This window comes from Microtus pennsylvanicus, chromosome 21 (genome assembly GCF_037038515.1).
Source record: "Microtus pennsylvanicus isolate mMicPen1 chromosome 21, mMicPen1.hap1, whole genome shotgun sequence".
NCBI lineage: Eukaryota > Metazoa > Chordata > Mammalia > Rodentia > Cricetidae > Microtus > Microtus pennsylvanicus.
Window position 1 is genome coordinate 19981683 of NC_134599.1, and position 27160 is coordinate 20008842.

Here is a 27160-nt window from a genome sequence, read left to right on the forward strand (position 1 = left end):
AGAACTCAGGAGGCAGAGGCAGGTGGATCTCTGTGAATTCAAGACCAGCCTGGTCTACAGAGCAAGTTCCAAAGGTACACAGAGAGACTCTGTCTTGAAAAAAGAAAAAGACACTCTGAGGCGGTAGATCCCTCCTTTCCACTGTGTGGGTCTAGAGGATCAAACTCAGGCCCTGTAGCACACACCTTTAAGTATTAATTGAAGGGCCAATGGGATGACTCAGCCTCTAAAGATACTGGTCCAAGCCTGATGACTCAGCTTTAGTCCCTCAGGAGAAGACCAACTCCTGCAAGTTGTCTTCTGACTTCCACGTGTGCTCCTTGCAAAATAGAAACAAAGAGCTAAAAATGTAATTAACAAATTCTTAGTTTAAAAAATTGAGTCTAAGGATATAGTTGAGTGGCAGAGTGCAGGGAAGCCCTGTGTTCAATCACCAGTGCTGCCAAAATAATAGTAATTGTTGGTTTTTGAGGTCTCATTTAAAAACTTTTCCCCATATTCCCTCCTATATTTTAACATTCTTAAGTTTTGCTTTCCATCTGGAATTTATTTTTGTATGTGATGTGGTAGGGTTTTAACTTTATTTTTTTCCATCTGTGTAACCATTTACTGAAAGCCCACTAATTTGTTATACCATCCCTGTCATAAGTCAAGCTTTTGTATACATATGGGCCTCTTCTTAAGATAGTTTCCTATTTCATGAATATTACATTTCACATCTGAGCTCAGAAACGCAGGTATCTGCACTGGGAATGATATGTAGGCCAGGAGGCCTAGTTCTCGTGGCGGTGATAACTCAGACCTCAGACCCGTCTGAAAGACCCCTACCTAGCAGCATTAAGTTAGCAGCAGCAATAACGCTATTTTACAAGGCTTAAAGTTTGAGTAGTATAACTAAAAGCTAAGACAGGGGAGTTTAATTTAGAGACAAGGGCTGTGGTCAGCTTAGGGGCAGGGGCGCTGAGCAAGGCAAGATATCTCTGGTCAACCATCCGGACTGTCAGCAGGGGACTCGGGGTCCAAAGGAAAAATGGCACCCTAGATAGGCCAGAATAGCATGTATATCTGATTTCTTGGAAACCACAAAATTGTACTCAGTTTGAACCCGAGCCTTGTTTGAATTGCCCAATCAGAACCCTGTAACTATGCATCTCGCTTCTGTTCCCACGCTTCTGCTTCCCTACCCTATAAAAAACCCACTGTTCCAACCTGAAGGTGCGCAAGTCCTCCGAAAGACTTGTTGCCCGCAGGTACCTGTGTTAACTCAATAAACCTCTTGCTGTTGCAGCCGTATGAGTGGCCTCGCTGTTCTTTGGGAGGGTCTCCCCAGACTGAAAGGCAGCCCACCTTGGGGGTCTTTCATTTTGGTGCATTGGCCGGGAAGTGGAGACCCCTGCCCAGGGATCATCGACCCACCACATCGGGAGGTAAGCTGGCCAGCGATCGTTCTCTGTGAATATCTGTGCTTCTGTGTTTCTGTGTATGCGCATGCGACCGTATCTGTATCTGTATCTGTACTAGTTAGCTAGCTAGAATCAGTATCTGGCAGATTCGCGGAGAAGCTGACGAGCTTGTACTCCCGGCTGCAACTCTGGGAGACGTCCCAGAGTGTCTGGGGCCAAATTTGTGGCCCGTCCGTATTCTGTGAATCCTACCAAAATAGGACTGTTCGGGGCACCCCCGCTGTCTGAAGGGTATGTGATTCTTCTGGGAGACGAGAGATCCGGACTCTCGCTGTCTCCATCTGAAATTTTGCTTTCGGCATCACGCCGAAACCGCGCCAGCGCATCGGTATTGTCTGTGTATTTTTGTGCTTAATATGTTCTTTGTTTTGTATATCTGTTTGTACTCGAGTCTAAATCTGGTACCATGGGGCAGTAAGTAACCATCTCTTTGACCCTAACTCTATGAAAATCCAAAAGGAACGCTGACAGCCTGCCCCTCCTTCACTTCCCTAGGCTGTGCTGCTGAACTGCCCTGCTTGCTGTTGCGAGGGGGGAGGGAGCAGGGCTGTTATCTCCTGCAGCACAGCCTGGAGCCAGGCCTAGGAGGGGCAACCAGCTCCAGCTCTGAGCAAACTTCTCAGCAGGATGCAGGGCGGGGCATGGCAGCAACCCTGGCCCGAGTCAGGGAAGGGGGCAGCTGTGGCCCCCACATCTGCAGGTGAGTCCCCTCCCCGGCCCAGCAGCAGCCGCCTTAGCTGTTACCAAGGGCGCCAATGCAGAGACACTTGAACTGAGTTGAGGCTTCCAGGTGGCCCACCAAACCTGACCTGAGGGAATGCCTCCTGGGGCCTCTGGAATCCCATTCAGAGAAAAGCTGTTAGATTGCTGTGAGTACTGAGGTGGGGTATGGGAAGCTTGTGCTATACAACTAGGAGCTCACTGTGGATGGAGCTGAGGCTGAAGCCAGGTCCTGGGAGGATCCCCAGTGGGGTTCCCTGTGGAGAAGGCTTGTTTTCCTTGGAAAATAAGGTGCTAGAGACTGAATGGCAGCCCCCATCTGCAAATGCCATGTAAAACCTTGTGCCAAAGATCTATGGCCCTTGCCCAGGGGAAATAGCTGGTGCTAACGCCAGGGTCACGGAACTAAGGCCTCCTGTGGAGACACATGCCAGCCAGTTGGGTCCAAGCTGGTGCTAATTCCTCCCCACAGGACCCAGTAAGCCTGGGAACCTGCAGTAGGCTATTTCTCTGGGATTGGATACCCTATTAAAAAGCAAAAGGTCCCCTAAAGAACCTGGACCTTTCCGTTTTGGCAGTGGGGCAAGAGATTGCAAGTAAATATCCCTGTGGCTGTTGGTAAATGATGAATGTGGATTCAGGAGTGGCAGGTAATGGAGTAAGCTGACATTAAAAGGGCCTACCAGCCCTGATAACATCTGTCTTCTGGGGATACTCTATACCAGTCATCATGTGCTGCATCCAGGTAAAAGCCTCTGGTTTAAAAATTGGGAAAATTAAATTAAGTCACTTTAAAATAATATGCTTATAAAAAACTACAGATTGTTGGTTTTTATATTTCTTACTATGCAGTGTGTCCAGAGAAAAGTGAATTCCCAGCTCTGTTTAGATGGGTGCAGGACTACACTGTCTTCAAGAACTATTGCTGTAAAAGCCCTGGCACAGGGCCAGGGCCATATGAACAGCCCAGCTGAGCTTCTAAGCCAGCCCATGTTTAGATCTAAATTTAACACTTGTCTGCTCACAATGCTTGTGATAAGGAGGGGACCCCGCCCACATGGCCACATGGCAAAGATCTGCTAAAGCCTCTCACCCCACCACAATTGCAAGGGGGTGTTACTAAATGATGAGGTAGAGATAAAATGGCCCTTTTGACTCTTTATAATGTTTATGAATATTTAAAAAAAAAACATGGCAAAGATTCTCATTCATTATTAATATAAAAAGGTACATTTTAGGTTGTTTTCAGATTCTGTCTATGATAATATAAAGGATGTCGCTAAGTTTTTAAGGTAATATGTTATCTAATTCTGAAAATCCACCATGCTAATGTTCAAAGTAGCTGTAAGCATAAATTGTCAAATGATATTTTTAATCCTGGTCAGTTTTACAGGAATAAGATAAAATCTCAGAATTGTTTAATTTGCATTTCCCTGATGATTAAGGATGTTATATTTAAGCAAATTTTAAATATCTTTCAGTCATTTCAAGTTCATTTTTTGAGAATTTACAGTTTTGGTCTGTGACGTAATTGTACTGAAATATTTATTTTTATGAGGATTAAGCTTCTAAATTCCTTATATGGTTTTAACATAATTGATAAAGACACCTTTCCTATTCTACAGGCTGATATTATGTTCTGTTAATTATATCCTTTGTTATACAAAAAGCTTCTCAGTTCTGGAGATTTCTATTACTGATTGTTTCCTTTAATGTCTACGCTACTGAGGCTATGTTCAAAATTCTATTTATATTGTTGCCCTTATGTTAAGGTCTTTAATTTGTTTGGATTTCAGTTTTGTGCATAGAGATAAATATGGATCTATTTTCATTCTTCTACATGATAATGTCTAATTAATTCTTAAAGGGAGAAACTGACAGTCAAAATGTTGGGCTCATGGCAAATCTCAGGGGGGGGCTGCAAGGCACCCCACTAATTCGGCCAAGATAAGAGAGGTTCTCCAGGGGCCAGTTAAAATCTGTGTTCCTTAAATGATTAATAGAAGTTTACAAGCATTTTTACCCAACCTCTGAAGGTCAGCAGACAGCAGTAGTCATGGCCTACATAGGACAGGCAACATCAGATATAAAAAAAGATACAGCAAATAGATAGGTTAAAAGATTATACTTAGTAAAGATTTGGAAAAAAAAAATGTTAAACAAGGGACAGAGAAAAAAAGCGAGAGAGAGAAAGAGGCGAAAAAAAAAAAAAAGAGACAGGACTCAGACAGATAAGGAGCGAGCCTGGGCAACAGAAGATCAAAGACAAATGAAGAGGGACACTGGAACTGAGTAAAGAATACGAACTGGACACCTTACAAACTATAAATTTGGGAAAAAGACAAATAAATGACTCGTTCCTCCCTGGTCACTTCTGAATGTATGACCAACGCCTTTTGTTGACCAAAAGAGGGACTTTTGCTTTCGATGCTGTTTTCAGTTCTGCAGGAGATACAGGCTGCTTGTCTACCTCTGCCTCTACCACGCCCTCCTCACCGGGATGACCACCTCTCCCTGCCGTCACCGCTGAAGAAATCCTCACCTCCTAGCAACTGCCTTGATGCTGTGCTTGCTCTAAAGCCTGCATGAGCCCTGACTGCTCACCCTACAGTCTTGCTCCCCTCACCCATGTCAGACTGTGATACAGCAGTCACCATGCTACCACAGGTGCCCTCCTGTGCCTGACTACTGCTCCTGTGCTGGGCTGACGTCGATGGACTAAGGATCCTACCAGCATCTGCATAAAGGACAGGCGAATGGCAAAATGGCAGACTAAGCTGTGCCAGGCAGAGCCGAAAATGAGGGCGAAGCTTGCCTGGGGCACAAGGCTGGCGGTCCAAGCTGAGCAGGCACACAAGACTGAAGGTAAGCGGAAGGCGGGGGCAGCATTGGTGGACAGGAAGCAAATGATCTAGGCCAGTAGCCTCCCTTCAGAGATGGCGGCCCGACCAGAACGCTGAACTTATGGCTTTGATACAAGCTCTACAGATGGCAGAGAAAACGTCTATACTAACAGCAGGTATGCTTTTACCCTCACCTGTATACACAAAGCAATATATATTTGCAGAAATTTTGAGCCTCCAGGAGGCCACACATTTGCCAAAGAAGATAGCCATCATACATTGACCAAGATTGAGACACCCAATATGATGGCTAAAAAGATCATAAAAAAAAAAAAAGATCATCCTAAGGTTGGGGATGCCCAAGATAATCATGTCCCATAATAGACCTGCCTTTGTTGCCCAGGTAAGTTAGGGTGTGGCCAAGATATTGGGGATCAATTGGAAATTAAGCTTACCAACCCCAAAGCTCAGGTCAGATAGATAAGATAAATAAAATTCTAAAAAAACAAATTGACATAATTGGCCCTGGAGACCAACAAAAATGACTGGACAGACCTCCCTCCCTCCTGTCCTGTTCTGGGTTCAAAACACCCCGGCATCGTTGCCACTAGTTCTGCTGCCTGGCTAGTTAGCTGCCGCTCATGTATTTGCTGAGAATGGCTGACCTTGATGATGGAATCCTGAGCTCAAGGCTTACACAGGGCAGGCACATCTGCTATAAGATGGGCTTACATCACCTTTAAGGCTCTTCTTTCCTAAAGTCAGAAACCCACAGGGCTCTGCTCATTTTTTAATGTCTTTTAAAGCACAATATCACACAACAGAAGCAAAAGGCAATTCTGTTCTCTTCCTCCTCTGCGAGTCTGGGACAGATTGACAGGAATTATTTTGTACTGTTTAAGACTTTTCCAGATCAGACCGTTTTGTGCAGATAACTGCAGAGATAAGCAAACACACCTAAAGCCTCCTTACCTCTGGACAGGTTTTGTTTTTCTAAAGCCTGGGTATTTATGTCCTCATTGGCTGTCCTCTGGCTTTAGGGCTTTTTGTTTTGTTTTAAACATTTGTCATCCTGTATTGCATTTTCTCTCATTGTTTGTTAAAGTTCTCACAATGGACACAACCCTGTACATTTGGATAAAGCTGATGCTACAGGATGCAATGGAAACCCGTAAATGCCATGTGGTGCCAGCCGGACCAAAACTGACCTCTCCGGCACATTCTCTGGAGTTGAGGATCAACACTCCCGGTGTCTACAGTAAAAGAGATTTGTCTTCATAATATTAAACTTGTCTCTTATGAGAAGGCATGTGTTTCTTAGGGCTGAGTTAAGCTCTTTGTAGTCAATAGACTATTATTGCCACAGTGTTGGGTGCTATTCTCGGGTCTACAGTGGTTCACAATGTCTACCATATAGTTACTTTCAAGCTCATTCAGACAATTTTGCCAAGAGCTATTCTGCACACCCTAGAGGTGTTCTACTATCTTCTCAACAAGGATAGTTTAAAGGATGGTTTATAAACCGCCTGGTACAATTTATAAAAGACAGACTTTCAGCTATCCAAACCTTGGTCCTCACTCAGCAATATCATCAGCTTAAACAATATGATCCAGAACATGTTAAGAATGCCCGCTAGTTGAATAAATGATTTTATTCAAATTCACAAAAAGAAATGGGGGGATGAAAGACCCCTACCTAGCAGCATTAAGTTAGCAGCAGCAATAACGCTATTTTACAAGGCTTAAAGTTTGAGTAGTATAACTAAAAGCTAAGACAGGGGAGTTTAATTTAGAGACAAGGGCTGTGGTCAGCTTAGGGGCAGGGGCGCTGAGCAAGGCAAGATATCTCTGGTCAACCATCCGGACTGTCAGCAGGGGACTCGGGGTCCAAAGGAAAAATGGCACCCTAGATAGGCCAGAATAGCATGTATATCTGATTTCTTGGAAACCACAAAATTGTACTCAGTTTGAACCCGAGCCTTGTTTGAATTGCCCAATCAGAACCCTGTAACTATGCATCTCGCTTCTGTTCCCACGCTTCTGCTTCCCTACCCTATAAAAAACCCACTGTTCCAACCTGAAGGTGCGCAAGTCCTCCGAAAGACTTGTTGCCCGCAGGTACCTGTGTTAACTCAATAAACCTCTTGCTGTTGCAGCCGTATGAGTGGCCTCGCTGTTCTTTGGGAGGGTCTCCCCAGACTGAAAGGCAGCCCACCTTGGGGGTCTTTCACGTCCATTCGCTCGCGCCGTGAATTTTACATATTTTTCAATATGTGTAAAATGACAGTTGGTTCTCTGAGTCACCGGTCCCTTTTAATGTAATGAAAATTATAAACATTTCTCAGGAAAAATGCATAAATATCAAATTTTATATATAATTTTAGGGTTCCTATGTGGTCTGAGGCTCTAACAGACTTGGTTTGGTTTGGCTTTGGTTGCTGTGTTGTTTTTCAGTGTTTGAAGGCAGGGTCTCATGTTGCCCTGACTGGCTTTGAATTTCTGGTCCTCTTGTCTCAGACCCCTGGGTACTGGGATTATAGATATGAGTCACCATGTCTACTGTCATAATTTCTGTCCCCAGGTTATCAGTCTGTCTGCCGGCTGGTCCCATTGGTTATGCTCCTGCCTCAGCCTTTTCGCCTTGTGCTTGAGCTCTGGGTGTGAGCCACTGAGCTTCACTGAGTGAGCTCTCCTCAGGGCTTCCTTCTTCATCGCCTCACTTGTGCATCCACTGCTCTGGTGACTCCGCGCAGCCAGGGTGACATCACCAGGTCATTTCACTCCTCAGCTCTCTGGTACTCAGTAACACGGTCACCCTCTTTCACTGTCTTTTCAAGACAGGCTCAAACGAGGCAGCTGGAACTGGACTACATAGAAGGGCCTGGCCTCAAACCCCCACGCTTTCTGAGGGCTGGGTTATAGCAGTGTACCACCATTTCTCCATGAGATCTTCTATCTAGTTGCCCATAAAGCCAAGTAAAACATTTATAATTCTAGACAAGTTTGTTGACAGTATTTCTCTGTGTAGCCTTAGCTGTTCCTGACTCTCCTTGAACTCTCTCAGTAAACCAGGCTGGCCTCAAACTCACAGAGATCCATCAGCCTCTGCCTCCTGCATGTTGGGATTAAAGGTGTGTGCCACCACACTTGGCAAGACCCAGTTTTTTAAGCATCTTAGAAAAATCGTGCAATATTGGTCATTTGTGGTCCCCATTGATACCTCTGGACTGATAAAATGTTCCTTAAATCCCAACATGATTATAAAGCCAGCATTCTAGAGACCAACTGCAGCCCTCTACATGGCGGGGCTTGTTCTTCTTACCCTGCCTTCTTTGCAGTGGATCTTATTGGCGGCTACAACATTGGTACTATCAGTCACGAGAGCCGTGTGGATTGACTGGAACTTAATGAGACTGGGCACAAGCTTCTCTTCAGGGATCGGAAACTTCGTGTGAGAGGGGTTACTAGGGTTTTAGACCTGGGCTGGTCCACAAGCTGTTACCAGGGATTGTGGGGGTGATGGAGGAAGGTCATTGGTTAAATAAAAAGAAACTGCTTGGCCCTCATTGGTTAGAAGATAGGTGGGAGGAGTAAACAGAACAGAATGCTGGGAGGAAGAGGAAGTGAGCTCAGACTCCCAGCTCTCCTCTCGGGAGAAGAGGCCTCAGAGAGACGCCATGCTCCCAGCTCCCAGGCAGACGCATGCGATGAAGCTCCGACCCAGGATGGACATAGGCTAGAATCTTCCCGGTAAGTGCACCTAGGGGCGCTACACAGATGATTAGAAATGGGCTAAATTAATATGTGAGAATTAGCCTAGAAGAGGCTAGATAGAAATGGGCCAAGCAGTGATTAAATGAATACAGTTTGTGTGTTGTTATTTCGGGCATAAGCTAGCCAGGCAGCCGGGGTGCTGGGGACACAGCCCTGCCACCCTTATTACTACATGGGGGCAATGCAGGACATAAGTTCTTGGTTCCATATGCCATTAGCATAGCAAAGTGGACCAAGGATAGCCTATACGCTGTCAGAACCTGACCTAGGGACCCTGACAGAGATTGTTTACAGGCTGCGTCCTTGTGAAGCTGCTTCCCCTCCTCAGGTCCAGCTGCTCTTTGCCCCATCCCACTGCCGCAGTGTGCTTCAGCCACACTTAGCTGAAGGCATGGACACTGACTCGAGCAGTCTCTTGTCAGGGTGGCATCCCCAAAGAGGTCGCTTTTCTTGTGATGCTTCATTCCAGTGAGAGCCTCACTGCAGACTGTCAGTTCACTTAGTTTGTTTGTAGCCCTACCTGCTAATCTGGCCCAGGGTTACTCTATAGTCTGACCTTCACCTGACCATACCTTGAATTAGATCGTGGTTGTTTGGTCATCTCATACTCGACCAGTCAGGATATACCAACTTAGCACAAACTCCAAGGGCTGGCAACTCAACACATAACTGACTGGTGGATCATTTCACTGTGGGGGAAAGGGACAGAACCAAATGTCAGCAGTGCACGCCTCCTAATTGTGCTGTCTCCCTCTCCAGTTGCATCTATATGATATTGAAAGCTGCTCCAAGACAATGATCCTCAACTTCTGCTCCTACGTGCAGTGGGTTCCCGGGAGCGATGTGCTGGTAGCCCAGAACCGAAACAGCTTGTGTGTGTGGTACAACATTGAGGCACCCGAGAGAGTCACCATGTCCTCTATCAGGGTACGTTGGTGTCAGGAGGCCCAGGTGTGTCGCTCTAACTCATTAGCGCTCCAAGGAGAAGTATGTGGAGACTGTGTGGTGTTCTCAACCCACCACCCACAATCGCTATGATAAAACTGGCAAGCCATACTTTCACCCCCTCCCCATACTGGCATGGCCTCCAGAATTATCCTTGCTTGCGTTTCCTGACCTTGTGTTGCATTCCTAGAGATGAGGCCACATTCCAGTGGCCCTGGGACTATATAAAGTCACCATATGGCATTCTTTGCAGTCTAGAAGACAGACCCCAGTGGGAGGGATGGTTCCATGCCATCATCCTTGTCCTTTTAATTTTTGTAATTTTTCAAATTACACATAAAACACTCTTTACTGTCCCATCGCAACACCACACACACACACACACACACATACATCCTCCATATACATACCACACACACACACCACACACACACACACCACACACACACACACCACACACCACACACACACCACATACCACACATACCATACAACACATACACCACACACATATACACACACACACACCACACACACACCACACACATACCACACACCCACACCCACCACATACCACACATACACACCATACAACACATACACCACACACATATACACACACACACACCACATACACACCATACAATACATACACCACACACACACACACCACACACATACCTCACACTCATATGCAAGCCCTTGAAGGCTCTCAAGTTAGCCACCATGTAACTTTCTCTCTCCCCACAAATAATATAGGACCTTGCAAGGCTTTGGCTTTGGCTACCTCTCTTTTTTCTTTGTTGAACAATATTTTCATTCTAACCTTTAAATCTTTAAGTTACATTTATTTATTTTGTGTGTGTGTGTATGCATCTCTGGAGGCCAGAGGACAACTTGTGGGAGTCTGCTCTTCCCACCATGCGGGTCCCAGGAGTGAATGCAGGCCAACAGGCACCTCTACCTGTCGAACCTTCTCTCTGGTTCTTAGTGCTAATCTTCGTTGTTGCTGCTGCTGCTGTGCTGGAATCAAACCCAGGCTTCAAGCACACTGCACAAGTATTTACCACTGCGCTTCCAGGAGTAGTAAAGGGTTCCTTTAGTTTTGATGGGTTTTTGTTTTTGTATTTTGTTTTGTTTTCCTTTCCTTTTTTTTGTGTGGGTTTTTTTTGTTGTTGTTTTGGTTTGGTTTGGTTTTGGTTTTTGAGGGATTTTTTTTTAAAAAAATTTATGTATTCATTTATTTAATTTTTTAAGAAAGAAAACAAACTATCTTTTTTCATTTTACATGCCAATCCCAGTTCCCACTCCCTCTCCTCCCTCCCATTCCCCTGCCTTTACCTCCTAAGTACTTGAGTGCTGGGATTAAAGACCTGGGCCGCCACGCCTTGCTATAAGATTTTTTTTAACTCCCAAAATGGGCATCATTCATATTCAATGTCTTATTCTTTCTCTCCTTTCCTTCCTCCCTGAATGACCTGGAACTGGAACTTGTAACCCAGGCTGGCCTCCATGAGTGCTGGTATCACAAACACGGGCCACCACACGTGATTCATGACACTATTACCTTATATGGACAGAACTTAGATTTCCCCACTACCATATTTCTTCCTACTTTTGCTTCTTGCAGTTTTGGTCTCCCCTCAGGAATTAATTTTCTGCCTGGAGAATATCACTTAGAAATCCCTTTGGTGAGGGTCTCTTTAGTGGAAGATTATACTCTCTCAGGTTTTGATGATCTGAAAGTAGCTTTGTTTAGCTTTTGTTCTAAAAACCCTTTGGGACTAAGTACCCAACTTCAAACTGACAGCTAACTTTTCTTAGCTTTTTGTAACATGTTATCCCAATAGATAACATGTGTTGTGCACATGTGTGCAATGCCTGCTGAGGCCAGAAAAGGGCATCAGATCCCTCAGAGCTGGAGGTACCGGCCACTTGCTGTGAGTGCCCATGTGTACTGGGAACCAAGCTTGGGCCCTCTGCCATAGCAGTGTTCTTAATCTCTGAGCTGTCTACTCTTGCCCCTTTGGTTGCTCCTAAAACCTACTTTTTTTTTTTTGGATGTTTTGACGACACTTGACTATAATTTTTGTACATAGTATTTTTCCTCATGAAGGGGTCTTGCCATATCACACAGACTGGCCTCAGATTTCGGGGCCCAGGCTGTCCTCCTGCCCTGCCTCTTGAGAGACAGGGACTGTAGTCACGGGCCACCCATCGGGTTAGAGGGTTTGGGGGTTGTTTTTGCAGTGTATGGCTAGCGACTGAACCTGTACATTAGAAGTGAATTCTCTGGTACTGAGCTGTACTCCAGCCTTTTTACATGAATTTAAATGATATCCCATGCAGCATATGTTGGATTTCATGTAGTTCCGAACACACACATCGTGCTCAGTCTTGGGAACTTCTCGGCCACTCTCTCTCGGAACGCTGTTCCCATTCTCCCAGGAATTCTGACTCAGCATATGCTACGTTTCTTGTTCCGTCTTGTTTGCCTTTTCAGCTTCTTCTGTGTCTCCTTCTTCTGCTCCATGAACATTCCAGATAGTATCTTCAGATCTCTCCTTCAGCTCCTTGGCTCACTCTTTGCCTTGTCTGCTGCTTATGCCACAATTGGGGTTTTGCTTCAGAGTTAAATTTGGGCCAGGAACTTCTCCATGTTCAATGTCTCAGGCTTCACTTCCATAAAATTTTATTTGATTCTTTTTCCAGTATGCCCAGCCACTCCAGTCTTTCCTTAGTTAATTTTCCATGTCATTTTTATATCTTCAAATATGTAATATTTAATTTTATTACAATATTACAATGCATTATCTATAACTGCCATTTTTAATATCTAAAATGCTTAAAGACCTAAACTTATTGTTTATAATTACAATTTATTCTTTCATACTGGTTATGTTGTATGTGCGTGTGCTTGCACACATACACCCTCATGTTACTCTGAAGGCAGTCTCTACTTGTTTTCCCGCTGAGATGGTTGTTTGCTTCTGTAGCAATCAGAATCCATGGTAAGGCTGTGCTCCGCTTGCTTTGGTGCCCTTTGCTACAGAACCGGCTAGGCTGGGTTTACTCAGAGACTGACTCAGCCCATCCACGTGCTAAAGGCCCGAGGCTCATTGTCAGAAACATGCATTTGCCTTCAGAGCAGCATCCCCTTTCCTGCTGCCCAGATTTTAGCTTTTGGCCTTTGCCCTTCTGTCTTTTCTCTTTTTTATTGTTTATTTATTTATTTTTATTTATTTTTTTGGTTTTTTGAGACAGGGTTTCTCTGTAGCTTTGGAGCCTGTCCTAAAACTAGCTCTAGTAGCCCGGGCTGGCCTTGAACTCACAGAGCTCCGATTGCCTCTGCCTCCCAAGTGCTGGGATTAAAGGCATTGGCCACCACCAACCAGCTAAAAAATGTCATTTTACTGATTTGTTTTGTTTTGGTTGTTTTTTTTTTAATTTTTTAAAGGGAATGGGTAGCATAGAGGTGGGGAACATTCTTAGTGATTTTGTGCTGGAGAAGAAAAAGTATGTTCTGGGTTCAGGTTCAAGTTGTAATTTAACTGGAGGACCCCCAAGAATATCTCAGTCTGGGGCCTGGGGAAATGGTTTCATGGATAAGGGTACTTGCTGCCAAGCCTGATGACCTGAGTTCATTCTTTAGAGCCCACTTGGATGGACACACACATGCTAAATAAACGTGAAAAAGTAATTATATAGATATATATTACAGGGTTTCTCTGTGCAGCCCTGGCTGTCCTGGAACTCACTCTGCCTCAGACTCACAGAGATCCACCTGCCTCTGCCTCCTGAGTGCTGGGGTTAAAGGTGTGTACTACCACTGCCTGACAAAATAATATACTTTAAAAAGAATATCAGTCTAAGAGTTGAGAAGATAACTCATTTGGTAAAGTGCTTGCTGTTCAAGTAGAGGGGCCTGAGTTTGAGCCCCAGAACATACAGCAAGAAAGTGAAGCGCTGGAGAGGCAGAGACAGGCAGACCCCTAGGGCTCAGCCCAGCTTACTTGGTAAATTCCAGGGCCAAGCTGAGATCCTGGTTGAAGAAAGAAAGGGTGGAAGCAGCTGAGGAGTGACACCTGAGCGTGTCTCCTGGCCTGCTCACAAGGACAAGTGCAGTCACACACGCACCCACAGTATGTGCGTGCACACACACCCCTAAGTCTGTTTCCTACTGAAGAACTGGATGCCACTCTTTGTATACTGTGCAGGGTGACATTGTAGGTCTGGAGCGAGGTGGAGGGAAGACAGAGGTGATGGTGACCGAAGGGGTGACGACTGTGGCCTACACCCTGGACGAGGGCCTGATTGAGTTTGGAACAGCCATCGATGACGGCAACTACACCCGGTGAGAGCTGCTAACAGCCAGTGTGGTGCTGAGCCAGTGTGGGCCTAGCAGACGCCTGCAGTGACCCATTAAACTGTCACAGCTCAATGGGGCCCTGGAGTCATGGGAGGGGCCTAGACAAAGGACGGTGTTTCTGGCCTTTCTTCCCCCCCTCCTGCTGCCCCAGCAGCACCAGGGTTCCCCTCTGCTCCTCCAGATCCTGCTTCACTCCTGTGCTTTCTTCCCTTCCTCTCCAGGGCAACAGCCTTCTTGGAGACCCTGGAGATGACCCCACCTTGAGCAAACTGGCCCTGGAGGCAAGGCAGCTCCACACTGCTGAGAGGTGAGAGCTGTGGAACTGAATGCTGGCCACTAGGAGGCCTGTGGGTAGTCACCTACGGGCTGCTTCTGTCCTGTGTGTGGGCACTGCTTCCCACATACCCCAACAACATGAGCCCTTCCTGGTGCACTTACTCCAAACACCTTCCTACTCTAGATCAATATATCTTTTTAAAAATAGTTTTAAATTCTGTGAATAAGAATGTCGATGTGTGGGTTTGTGCACATGAGTGCCAGTGCCTGCCAAGGTCAGAAGAGAGTTTTGAACCTCCTGGAGCTGGAGTTCCAGGCGGTTGTGAGCCACCTTGGTAAAGGTGCTGGAACCAGACTCCAGTCTCTACAAGAGCAGTGCACACTCCTGACTGCAGAGCTGTCTCTCTAGCTCTGAATATGTCCTAATGTTTTAGCTTCTCCTTTGCAAGGTTCTCCTTTAAGAGGTTGTTTCTTGTTTGTATTATTACTGTTTATATATTTAAAGTTTTTACATTTTTAAAATTTAGTTACTTTGAACTGGGTGTGTTTTAGTCACTTTTCTATTACTGTGGCAAAACACCGTGACCAAGGCAGGCCTATAAAAGCCGCACGAAATGACCTTACAGTTCCATGATAGGAGCAGTGCGAGCACAGTGGCCTGGACAGCTGAGAGCTCACACCGTGGAACCAGCAAACAGACAGCACTGGAGATGGCAGAAAACTTTTGAAACAGCAAAGTCTCACCCGCAGTGACAAACCTCCTCCAACAAGGCCATACTTCCCAATCCTTCCCAAACAGTTCCACCTCCTGGGGACCAAGTCTTCAGACATCTGAGCCAGTGGGAGGCAGTCCCATCCACACTGCAACAATGTGTCTGTGTGAGGGTCCATGTGTGGATATGTCCACATGAATGATGGTCCCTGCAGAGGCCAGAGGTGTAGGATCCCCTGGAGCGAGAGCTTCAGGCAGTTATGAGCCTTCATATGTAGATACTGGGAATTGAACTCAGGTCCTCTGCAAGAGCAGTACACACTCTTAACCACTAAGCCATCTCTGCAGCCTGCCCAAGTCTTTTTAACATACCTCTGTGTCTTTCCTGGGTGTGGCACAGAGGTAATGAACACATTTGCGACCTCAAATTCCTTGAGTTCAAACGTTGGTTCAACTTTTCGTCTTGTATAAACTTAGAAAGGTCATTCACCCTTCCCAACCCTGGGATTTGGTTTTCTTCATATAAAATGGGGGCACTGATGACAGTATTTACCACATAGTATTATAAAGGAGAGTGGCGATGGTAATGGTGGTGAAGAACAAGAAAGAATCTGCAAAAGGCTTAGATGTAAGGGCTTAGTAATGTCAGCTGTTTCTGGGAAGCACCTTGAGCTTTTTCATATATACCCCTCCTCCCTTTACCCCATGTAAGCTGTCCGCAAGTTCTCAGGACTCTACCTTGTCTGCCTGTGTGTCTGTCTATATATCTATATCTATATCTATATCTATCTACCTACCTACCTACCTACCTACCTCTCTATCCGTCTGTCTACTTTTTACCTTTTAAGGTATATTTATTTTATTTTTACGTATATAACTGTTTTGCTTACATAGGTACCCATGTATGGAGGTCCGAAGAGGGTATCAGATCCCCTGAAACTGGAGTTACAGGTGGTTGTGAGCCACCTTGTAGGTGCTGGGAACCAAACTCAGGTCCTCTACAAGAGCAACAAATGCTCTTAACTGCTACACCATCCTTCCAACCCCAATTTTGTTTTTGTCTTTTTTTTTCAGATTTTGTTTTTAAGCAAAGTCTTGTGTAGCCCAGGCTGGCCTCAAATTTCATATATAGCCAAGGGTGACCTTGGAGTTCTGATCCTCCTGCCTCTTCCTCTCAGTGCTGAGATTGCAGGCTTGCACTGCCTCGCCAATTTATTCAGTGGTGGAGATGAACCCAGAGCTTCGCGAACACTAGAGTGCTCTACCAGCTGGGCTACATCCCAGCCCAGGTCTTAGTCTTCACACGTATTCCCAGTCTGATATCTGCCTGGCCATACGACCACCAGTCCAGACCGCCAGCGTCTCCCACCTCAGTCATATAAAAGCCTCTTCCCTAACCTTACTGATGTTAGCCATGTCCTTCAAAATCTGCCCATCACACAGTGGAGACACACAGTGTAGACCAGGTTGACCTCAAACTCAGTGATCTGCTCAGATTCCCCAGTGCTTAGGTTAAAAACTTGTGCCACGACATTTGACCTATTTTTTTTTTAACTAAGGGGCTAGAGAGATGGCTCATCAGTTAAGAGCACTGCTTGCTCTCCCAGAGGTCCAGGATTCAATTCCCAGGACCCACCTAGAAACTTACAGTCTTCTGTAACTCCAGTCCATGGGATCCAATGCCCTCTTCTAGCCTTGGGGAACACCAGGCATGCATGTGGTGTACAGACCACATGGAACATAGACATATATGCAGACAAAATACCCATACACATAAAATAAATATTTTTTAAAACCATCAATATAGGACCGGCAAGATGTCTCAGTGGTTAAAAGGTCTTGCTGCAGAAGTCTACTACTGATGAGCGTTCAGTCCCCAGGACCCACAGTAGATGGACAGAATCAACTCCACAGGCACAGCATAACACAGGCATGCCTGCATCCACACACACGTAATACATACACACAAACAAATACTAAAATAATTTTTAAGACCATTTTAATTTTAGAGGGCTGGGGCTTGCCTAGCACGCATGACGCCCAGCTTTGATCCCCAGCACCACATATGCCAGACATTATAGCACATGCCTATAATTTCAGCATTTGGGAGGTGGAGGCAGGAGGATCAGAAACTCCTTGGAGCAAGTGGGCAAAGCCTGAAGATTTCAGGGATCCTCGTGAACTCCAACCCTTGAGCTGCGGGCATTTACACATCCAGTCCCACCCACCCCACAAGTGATCTTACGGCTGCAAAGAGAGTTCAATTATTACCCCTTTATTGATCATAAATTACGGACCCACCCATTCTCACTCCCCTCTCAGATAATTCTTTGATTGAACAGGAATGGGCAGCTAGGTAAAGCTTTGCAGGAACTCTTTAGACCAGCTATGTCTGGGTCTCTCCTTAGGGGAACTGTGCTGGAGCCTCCCTTGGGGCTGTGATGGGGTCTCGCATGGTGACCTTGCTGGTTCCTCTCTAAGTGTCGGCTCCTCTCAGAATGACCGCGTCTGCTGTCAGAGGGGCTGTAGTGAGTTCTCTGAGAATGGCTGCAGTGGAGTCCGGAAGAAGGCTTGTGGAGCCTGGACTCAAGTCTGAAATCTCCTCTTAAACAATCATCTTTCTGATGTCATGATATTTTTACAGTGACCGTGACTAGGCCACAAGGCCTTGGGTTTTTCTCCTTGAAGCATGTCCTCTGAAAATACTTCAGAAGACCTCATACCTGAAAGCATGGGCTAGATCTGACCTCTGTAGATCTTGCATCTCCCTGATGTCATATTTTTACAGTGACCATGACTGGGCCACAAAGCCCTTGGGTTTCTCACCTTGAAGCAAGTCCTCTGAAAATACTTCAGAAGACCTCATACCCTGCAAGCATGGGCTAGAACTGACCTCTGTAGATCTTGCATCTTCCTGATGTCATGATATTTTTACAGTGAATCTGTGGCCCTGGACTCAAGTCACAGAACGTCCTAACTTGCAATCGAGACTCGTGCTTGAATTTTAGAGATGACTCATCTGACAGCTTGGACTCTGTGCACACATCAGGAGCTTTTCTCTCTCGCACCTGTTGCTCTGAGTTGAATTCCATAGATTTCAGATCTGGAAGCTTTGTACATACTTCTGATGACTGGATATGTTATGAATGTGGCTCGTGACTGAAGACTACCGGTTTTATACTTTGAAGCTGTTGCTTTTGACTTAATTTGTGAAATTTCCCGTCTTGCTTCAGGTTTCTGGCACTGAGTTCAGAAGATACCACACTATAAATTGTGGAGTCCGAGTCCTGCTCGGCAAATTCTACAACCTGCAATTCTGCACCATGATTGGTCTTCATATCATTCACTGCCTGGACATTTGTAGGCTTGGGTTGCATGCCTTTGAACTTCGATCCAGGCTTGACTGCCTCCGGTTCCATACCTTGAAGATGTAATTCTGGGGTTAACACGGATCATTTCCCATCCAGGAACTGAGGGATTTTCAGCTGCAAAAGCTTCCTGTCAAGTGCCATGCCGAAAGTCTGCCTAAGAGATTTTGCATTCTGCCACCGTGACTGGGGGAGAAGGCCCTTGGGTTTCACTCCTTGAAGCATGTCCTCTGAAAATACTTCAGAAGACCTCGTACCCTGCAAGCATGGGCTAGAACTGACCTCTGTAGATCTTGCATCTTCCTGATGTCATGATCTTTTTGCAGTGACCGTGACTGGGCCACAAAGCCCTTGAGTTTCTCTCCTTGAAGTATGTCCTCTGAAAATACTCCAGAAGACCTCAAACCCTGCAAGCTTGGGCTAGAACTGACCTCTGTAGATCTTTCCTCTTCCTGATGTCAGGATATTTTTACAGTGACCGTGACTGGGCCACAAAGCCCTTGGGTTTCTCTCCTTGAAGCATGTCCTCTGAAAATACTTCAGAAGACATCATACCTGCAAGCATGGGCTAGAACTGACCTCTGTAGATCTTGCATCTTCCTGATGCCATGATATTTTTACAGTGACCGTGACTGGGCCACAAACCGTTGGGTTTCTCCTTGGAGCAAGAAACTCCTTGGAGCAAGTGGGCGAAGCCTGAAGATTTCAGGGGTCTTCGTGAACTTCAACCCTTGAGCTGCGGGCATTTGCACATCCAGTCTCACCCACCCCACAAGTGATCTTACGGCTGCAAAGAGAGTTCAATTATTACCCATTTATTGATCTTAAATTACGGACCCACCCATTCTCACTCCCCTCTCAGATAATTCTTTGATTGAACAGGAATGGGCAGCTAGGTAAAGCTTTGCAGGAACTCTTTAGACCAGCTATGTCTGGGTCTCTCCTTAGGGGAACTGTGCTGGAGCCTCCCTTGGGGCTGTGATGGGGTCTCGCATGGTGACCTTGCTGGTTCCTCTCTAAGTGTCGGCTCCTCGCAGAATGACCGCGTCTGCTGTCAGAGGGGCTGTAGTGAGTTCTCTGAGAATGGCTGCGGTGGAGTCCGGAAGAAGGCTTGTGGAGCCTGGACCTAGAGGGACTGTGGTAGCCTCTTTCAGAAGAGCTTTGGCTTGTCCTGCCAGAGCGTCTGGAAGCGGGTCTCTCAGAGAGAGTACTATGGCTCCGTTCTGAAGGACTGGCCCATGTCCTCCGGATGGGACTGAGATGGCTCCTTTTGGAGGGGCTGAGGCATCTTGAAAAGGGGGACTGTGTTGGTTCCTCCCATAAAGACCAAGACGACGCTTGGGGGAGGGATTATGTCCCCTTCTCTCTCGAGGGCTACTAGGGGTACTACTACGAGGGCTCCTCCCTGAGGAACTGCGAGGCCTTCTCCCAGAAGGGCTGGGTTGGCTCCTCCCTGAGGGACTGCGACCTCTCCCCTTAGACAGCCTGGGCGGGCTCCTGTCAGAGATACTCTGAGGGGTTCTTCTAGAGGGACTGCCATCCTTCCTCTGGGAGGGACTGCGAAATCTCCTCTCCGAGAGGCTTCTAAGGGTTCTGTCAGAGGGACTCCTAGGCTTTCTCTGAGGACTGTGGCGTCTCCGAAGAGATCTCTCAGACAGGCTGTGATAGGTCCTGTGTTGTTCTTGCTCGTGTTTGAAGTGACTCTGCATGGTTCTCTTGAGAAGGGAGTCAGGCACGAGTGTCTCTTGGACCTGAAATTTGGCTCCTACTTTAGAACAGTTCTTAGACTCTGGACTGAAGAATTCATAGTTTTTCTTTGTTCTGCTGTTGACATTTAGAACTCTACTCAAAGGCTGTAGGATTGAAGTAGCTTGGATAACGACATTTCTCTCAGAAACAATGTTCTTCGCCAATTCCAAAGGTCTGGGTTGGAGAGAGCTCACTTGTTTTGATTGTTGAGCTTGGTCACATGTTTCCTGCAATCTGTCTTCTTTCTTAGGGGTGGAACCCATGATCTTTTGCTTGAGAACAGGTGTGCTGGCCCCTCTGCCATCTCCTGTTAAACAATCATCCTAATTGTCTGGACTAGCCCTGTCCTCAGGCTTCTGTCTGGTGATAGCCATAGCTCTATGTGCTCGTTGGAATGCCTGCTTTAGGCCCTGAGAAAGCACTGGATGAACCTGGGCTGGGAGGATTTCTTCGGTTGTCTCTTTGAAGAAACAGTGCTGGTTTGAGTGGTTTCGATACACTTGCTTCTTGATGGATCTGTCAGTGTTCCAGAAGGATACTCTTCTGTGGGTCTACTGTTTTTGTAGAGCTTTATGTTTTGCTTTTTAAGAGCTTGGTCACATGTTTCCTGCAATCTGTCTTCTTTCTTAGGGGTGGAACCCATGAACTTTTGCTTGATAACAGTGAAAGCTGTGCTGGACCGTCTGCAATCTCCTGTTAAACACTCATCTTCCTGATGTCATGATATTTTTACGGTGACCGTGACTGGGCCACAAAGCCCTTGGGTTTCTCTCCTTGAAGCATGTCCTCTGAAAATACTTCAGAAGACCTCATACCTGAAAGCATGGGCTAGAACTGACCTCTGTAGATCTTGCATCTTTCTGATGTCATGATATTTTTACAGTGGCCGTGACTGGGCCACAAAGCCCTTGGGTTTCTCTCCTTGAAGCATGTCCTCTGAAAATACTTCAGAAGACCTCATACCTGAAAGCATGGGCTAGAACTGACCTCTGTAGATCTTGCATCTTCCTGATGTCATATTTTTACAGTGACCGTGACTGGAGGACAAGGCCCTTGGGTTTCACTCCTTGAAGCATGTCCTTGGAAAATACTTCAGAAGACCTCATACCCTGCAAGCATGGGCTAGAACTGACCTCTGTAGATCTTGCATCTTCCTGATGTCATGATATTTTTACAGTGACTGTGACTGGGCCACAAACCGTTGGGTTTCTCCTTGGAGCAAGAAACTCCTTGGAGCAAGTGGGCGAAGCCTGAAGATTTCAGAGGTCCTCGTGAACTCCAACCCTTGAGCTGCGGGCATTTGCACATCCAGTCTCACCCACCCCACAAGTGATCTTACGGCTGCAAAGAGAGTTCAATTATTACCCATTTATTGATCTTAAATTACGGACCCACCCATTCTCACTCCCCTCTCAGATAATTCTTTGAACAGGAATGGGCAGCTAGGTAAAGATTTGCAGGAACTCTTTAGACCAGCTATGTCTGGGTCTCTCCTTAGGGGAATTGTGCTGGAGCCTCCCTTGGGGCTGTGATGGGGTCTCGCATGGTGACCTTGCTGGTTCCTCTCTAAGTGTCGGCTCCTCGCAGAATGACCGCGTCTGCTGTCAGAGGGGCTGTAGTGAGTTCTCTGAGAATGGCTGCGGTGGAGTCCGGAAGAAGGCTTGTGGAGCCTGGACCTAGAGGGACTGCGGTAGCCTCTTTCAGAAGAGCTTTGGCTTGTCCTGCCAGAGTGTCTGGAAGGGGGTCTCTCAGAGAGAGTACTATGGCTCCGTTCTGAAGGACTGGCCCATGTCCTCCGGATGGGACTGAGATGGCTCCTTTTGGAGGGGCTGCGGCATCTCTGAAAAGGGGGACTGTGTTGGTTCCTCCCATAAAGACCAAGCCGACCCTTGGGGGAGGGATTACGTCCCATTCTCTCTCGAGGGCTACTAGGGGTACTACTACGAGGGCTCCTCCCTGAGGAACTGCGAGGCCTTCTCCAAGAAGGGCTGGGTTGGCTCCTCCCTGAGGGACTGCGACCTCTCCCCTTAGACAGCCTGGGCGGGCTCCTGTCAGAGATACTCTGAGGGGTTCTTCTAGAGGGACTGCCATCCTTCCTCTGGGAGGGACTGCGACATCTCCTCTCCGAGAGGCTTCTAAGGGTTCTGTCAGAGGGACTCCTAGGCTTTCTCTGAGGACTGTGGCGTCTCCGAAGAGATCTCTCAGACAGGCTGTGATAGGTCCTGTGTTGTTCTTGCTCGTGTTTGAAGTGACTCTGCATGGTTCTCTTGAGAAGGGAGTCAGGCACGAGTGTCTCTTGGACCTGAAATTTGGCTCCTACTTTAGAACAGTTCTTAGACTCTGGACTGAAGAATTCATAGTTTTTCTTTGTTCTGCTGTTGACATTTAGAACTCTACTCAAAGGCTGTAGGATTGAAGTAGCTTGGATAACGACATTTCTCTCAGAAACAATGTTCTTCGCCAATTCCAAAGGTCTGGGTTGGAGAGAGCTCACTTGTTTTGATTGTTGAGCTTGGTCACATGTTTCCTGCAATCTGTCTTCTTTCTTAGGATTGGAACCCATGATCTTTTGCTTGATAACAGGTGTCCTGGCCCCTCTGCCATCTCCTGTTAAACAATCATCCTAATTGTCTGGACTAGCCCTGTCCTCAGGCTTCTGTCTGGTGATAGCCATAGCTCTATGTGCTCGTTGGAATGCCTGCTTTAGGCCCTGAGAAAGCACTGGATGAACCTGGGCTGGGAGGATTTCTTCGGTTGTCTCTTTGAAGAAACAGTGCTGGTTTGAGTGGTTTCGATACACTTGCTTCTTGATGGATCTGTCAGTGTTCCAGAAGGATACTCTTCTGTGGGTCTACTGTTTTTGTAGAGCTTTATGTTTTGCTTTTTAAGAGCTTGGTCACATGTTTCCTGCAATCTGTCTTCTTCCTTAGGGGTGGAACCCATGAACTTTTGCTTGATAACAGTGAAAGCTGTGCTGGACCGTCTGCAATCTCCTGTTAAACACTCATCTTCCTGATGTCATGATATTTTTACGGTGACCATGACTGGGCCACAAACCGTTGGGTTTCTCTCCTTGAAGCATGTCCTCTGAAAATACTTCAGAAGACCTCATACCTGAAAGCATGGGCTAGAACTGACCTCTGTAGATCTTGCATCTTCCTGATGTCATGATATTTTTACAGTGACTGTGACTGGGCCACAAACCGTTGGGTTTCTCCTTGGAGCAAGAAACTCCTTGGAGCAAGTGGGCGAAGCCTGAAGATTTCAGGGGTCCTCGTGAACTCCAACCCTTGAGCTGCGGGCATTTGCACATCCAGTCTCACCCACCCCACAAGTGATCTTATGGCTGCAAAGAGAGTTCAATTATTACCCCTTTATTGATGGTAAATTAATTACCCACCCATTCTCACTCCCCTCTCAGATAGGTCTTTGATTGAACAGGCATAGGCCGCTAGGTAAAGAGTTGCATATGACCAGCTATGTCTGGGTCTCTCCTTAGGGGAACTGTGCTGGAGCCTCCCTTGGGGCTGTGATGGGGTCTCGCATGGTGACCTTGCTAGTTCCTCTCTAAGTATCGGCTCCTAGAATGACCGCGGCTGCTGTCAGAGGGGCTGTAGTGAGTTCTTTGAGAATGGCTGAGGTGGAGTCCGGAAGAAGGCTTGTGGAGCCTGGACCTAGAGGGACTGCGGTAGCCTCTTTCAGAAGAGCTTTGGCTTGTCCTGCCAGAGCGTCTGGAAGGGGGTCTCTCAGAGAGAGTACTATGGCTCCGTTCTGAAGGACTGGCCCATGTCCTCCGGATGGGACTGAGATAGCTTTTTTTGGAGGGGCTGCGGCATCTCTGAAAAGGGGGACTGTGTTGGTTCCTCCCATAAAGACCAAGCCGACCCTTGGGGGACATCTTTCTGATGTCATGATATTTTTACAGTGACCGTGACTGGGCCACAAACCGTTGGGTTTCTCTCCTTGAAGCATGTCCTCTGAAAATACTTCAAAAGACCTCATACCTGAAAGCATGGGCTAGAACTGACCTCTGTAGATCTTGCATCTTCCTGATGTCATGATATTTTTACAGTGACCGTGACTGGGCCACAAACCGTTGGGATTCTCTCCTTGAAGCATGTCCTCTGAAAATACTTCAGAAGACCTCATACCTGAAAGCATGGGCTAGAACTGACATCTGTAGATCTTGCATCTTCCTGACGTCATGATATTTTTACAGTGACCGTGACTGGGCCACAAAGCCCTTGGGTTTCTCTCCTTGAAGCATGTCCTCTGAAAATACTTCAGAAGACCTCATACCCTGCAAGCATGGGCTAGAACTGACCTCTCTTGATCTTTCATCTTCCTGATGTCATGATATTTTTACAGTGAATCTGTGGCCCTGGACTCAAGTCACAGAACGTCCTACCTTGCAATCGAGACTCGTGCTTGAATTTTAGAGATGACTCATCTGACAGCTTGGACTCTGTGCACACATCAGGAGCTTTTCTCTCTCGCACCTGTTGCTCTGAGTTGAATTCCATAGATTTCAGATCTGGAAGCTTTGTACATACTTATGATGACTGGATATGTTGCGAATGTGGCTCGTGACTGAAGACTACCGGTTTTATACTTTGAAGCTGTTGCTTTTGACTTAATTTGTGAAATTTCCCATCTTGCTTCAGGTTTCTGGCACTGAGTTCAGAAGATACCACACTATACATTGTGGAGTCCGAGTCCTGCCTGGCAAATTCCACAACCTGCAATTCTGCACCATGATTGGTCTTCATATTATTCACTGCCTGGACATTTGTAGGCTTGGGTTGCATGCCTTTCAACTTCGATCCAGGCTTGACTGCCTCAGGTTCCATACCTTGAAGATGTAATTCTGGGGTTAACACGGATCCTTTCCCATCCTGCAACTGAGGGATTTTCAGCTGCAAAAGCTTCCTGTCAAGTGCCTTGCCGAAAGTCTGCCTAAGAGATTTTGCATTCTGCCACCATGACTGGGCCACAAAGCCCCTGGGTTTCTCTCCTTGAAGCATGTCCTCTGAAAATACTTCAGAAGACCTCATACCCTGCAAGCATGGGCTAGAACTGACCTCTGTAGATCTTGCATCTTCCTGATGTCGATATTTTTACAGTGAATCTGTGGCTCTGGACTCAAGTCACAGAACGTCCTAACTTGCAATCGAGACTCATGCTTGAACTTTAGAGATGACTCATCTGACAGCTTGGACTCTGTGCACACATCAGGAGCTTTTCTCTCTCGCACCTGTTGCTCTGAGTTGAATTCCATAGATTTCAGATCTGGAAGCTTTGTACATACTTCTGATGACTGGATATATTGCGAATGTGGCCCGTGACTGAAGACTACCGGTTTTATACTTTGAAGCTGTTGCTTTTGACTTAATTTGTGAAATTTCCCATCTTGCTTCAGGTTTCTGGCACTGAGTTCAGAAGATACCACACTATAAATTGTGGAGTCCGAGTCCTGCTCGGCAACCTGCAATTCTGCACCAAGATTGGTCTTCATATCATTCACTGCCTGGACATTTGTAGGCTTGGGTTGCATGCCTTTCAACTTCGATCCAGGCTTGACTGCCTCAGGTTCCATACCTTGAAGATGTAATTCTGGGGTTAACACGGATCCTTTCCCATCCTGCAACTGAGGGATTTTCAGCTGCAAAAGCTTCCTGTCAAGTGCCTTGCCGAAAGTCTGCCTAAGAGATTTTGCATTCTGCCACCGTGACTGGGCCACAAAGCCCTTGGGTTTCTCTCCTTGAAGCATGTCCTCTGAAAATACTTCAGAAGACATCATACCCTGTAAGCATGGGCTAGAACTGACCTCTGTAGATCTTGCATCTTCCTGCTTTATCCCCAGAACTGACATAGATTTCTCATCTTGTAACTGAGGGCCCAAGTTTAACTCCACAGATTCCCATTCGGGGACTTTGACTCCACTATCAAAGATTCCATACTTTGGAGCTTTTTCCCATGAGCCAACTCAGATGGCTTTTTATTTTGTGGCTGTGAATCTGAATTAAAGTCCTTTGCTTGTATGCCTTGGGATTTTATCTGTGTTACCAGCTCAGTAGATTTTATACTTGTAATGTGATGTTTCATAGAGTTCACATCTTGAAGTTTCATGCCCAAGATCTGCTCGGAATATTTAATATCTTGTAAAGGGGACACTGAGTCTAGCTCTATTGATTTTGTGCCTAAAAACATCTTCCTTGGGGTGAAATCAGGTTTCTTACTTTGTAACTTTGTACTAGGTTTGCTTTCTACCAGTTTCACACCATGAACCCTCTTCTCTGTAAGGACTTCAGATGGCATACCTTGTAATTGTGGTCCAGGAGTAAAGCCCATAGATATGACATCTTGGACCTTTATACCCATGATTGTCCTTGAAGATTTCAGATCTTGTAACTGTGGGCCTGATTCACAGTCTTCCATTTCCATTTCTTGGGACTTTGTCCTCAGACCTGGATTGGATTTTATACCTTGCCACTGTGACCCATGTTTACAGTCTAGCTGGATACTTCGATTGGCAAATGGCTTACCTTGACTTGACGTGATACATTTCATATTTTGGGACTCTGTCTCAGGTGTCAAGTCAGAACATTCTGCACTTTGCCACTGGGGCCCAGAGTTGATCTCAGATTTTATATCCCAAGGCTTTGTCTGAAGTGCTAACTCAGAAGATTTTGCACTTTTTAACTCCATACTGCTTTGTGGTTGTGCCCTTTGGCTTAATACCCCATAGTTCACTTCTGAGGCCTGTGACTCTTGTTTAAACACTAAAGATGTCACAGATTGAGGTTGTGTTCCTGGGGGTGACCCTAAGGTCACTTCTTGTGGCTGCATTCCAGGGTTCAATCTAGGAGAGCCTGTGACTTCTAAGTGAAACCTGGGTTCAAATGTGAATTTTATATTGTTAATCTTTGACCTTAAGTTTG

The 27160-nt window shown here is 46.3% G+C and overlaps 1 protein-coding gene across 1 annotated transcript in view; it reads left to right on the top strand.

The window, feature by feature from the left end:
• Positions 1-26260, top strand: part of LOC142839471 (intraflagellar transport protein 172 homolog) — a 36051-nt gene extending 9791 nt beyond the window's left edge. Inside the window, exons 15-18 of the mRNA XM_075955607.1 lie at positions 8365-9727; positions 13963-14099; positions 14336-14421; positions 18336-26260. The gene's annotated coding sequence lies outside the window, so the exon portion shown is untranslated. The remainder of the gene's footprint in view (positions 1-8364; positions 9728-13962; positions 14100-14335; positions 14422-18335) is intronic.
• Positions 26261-27160: the final 900 nt, after the last annotated feature.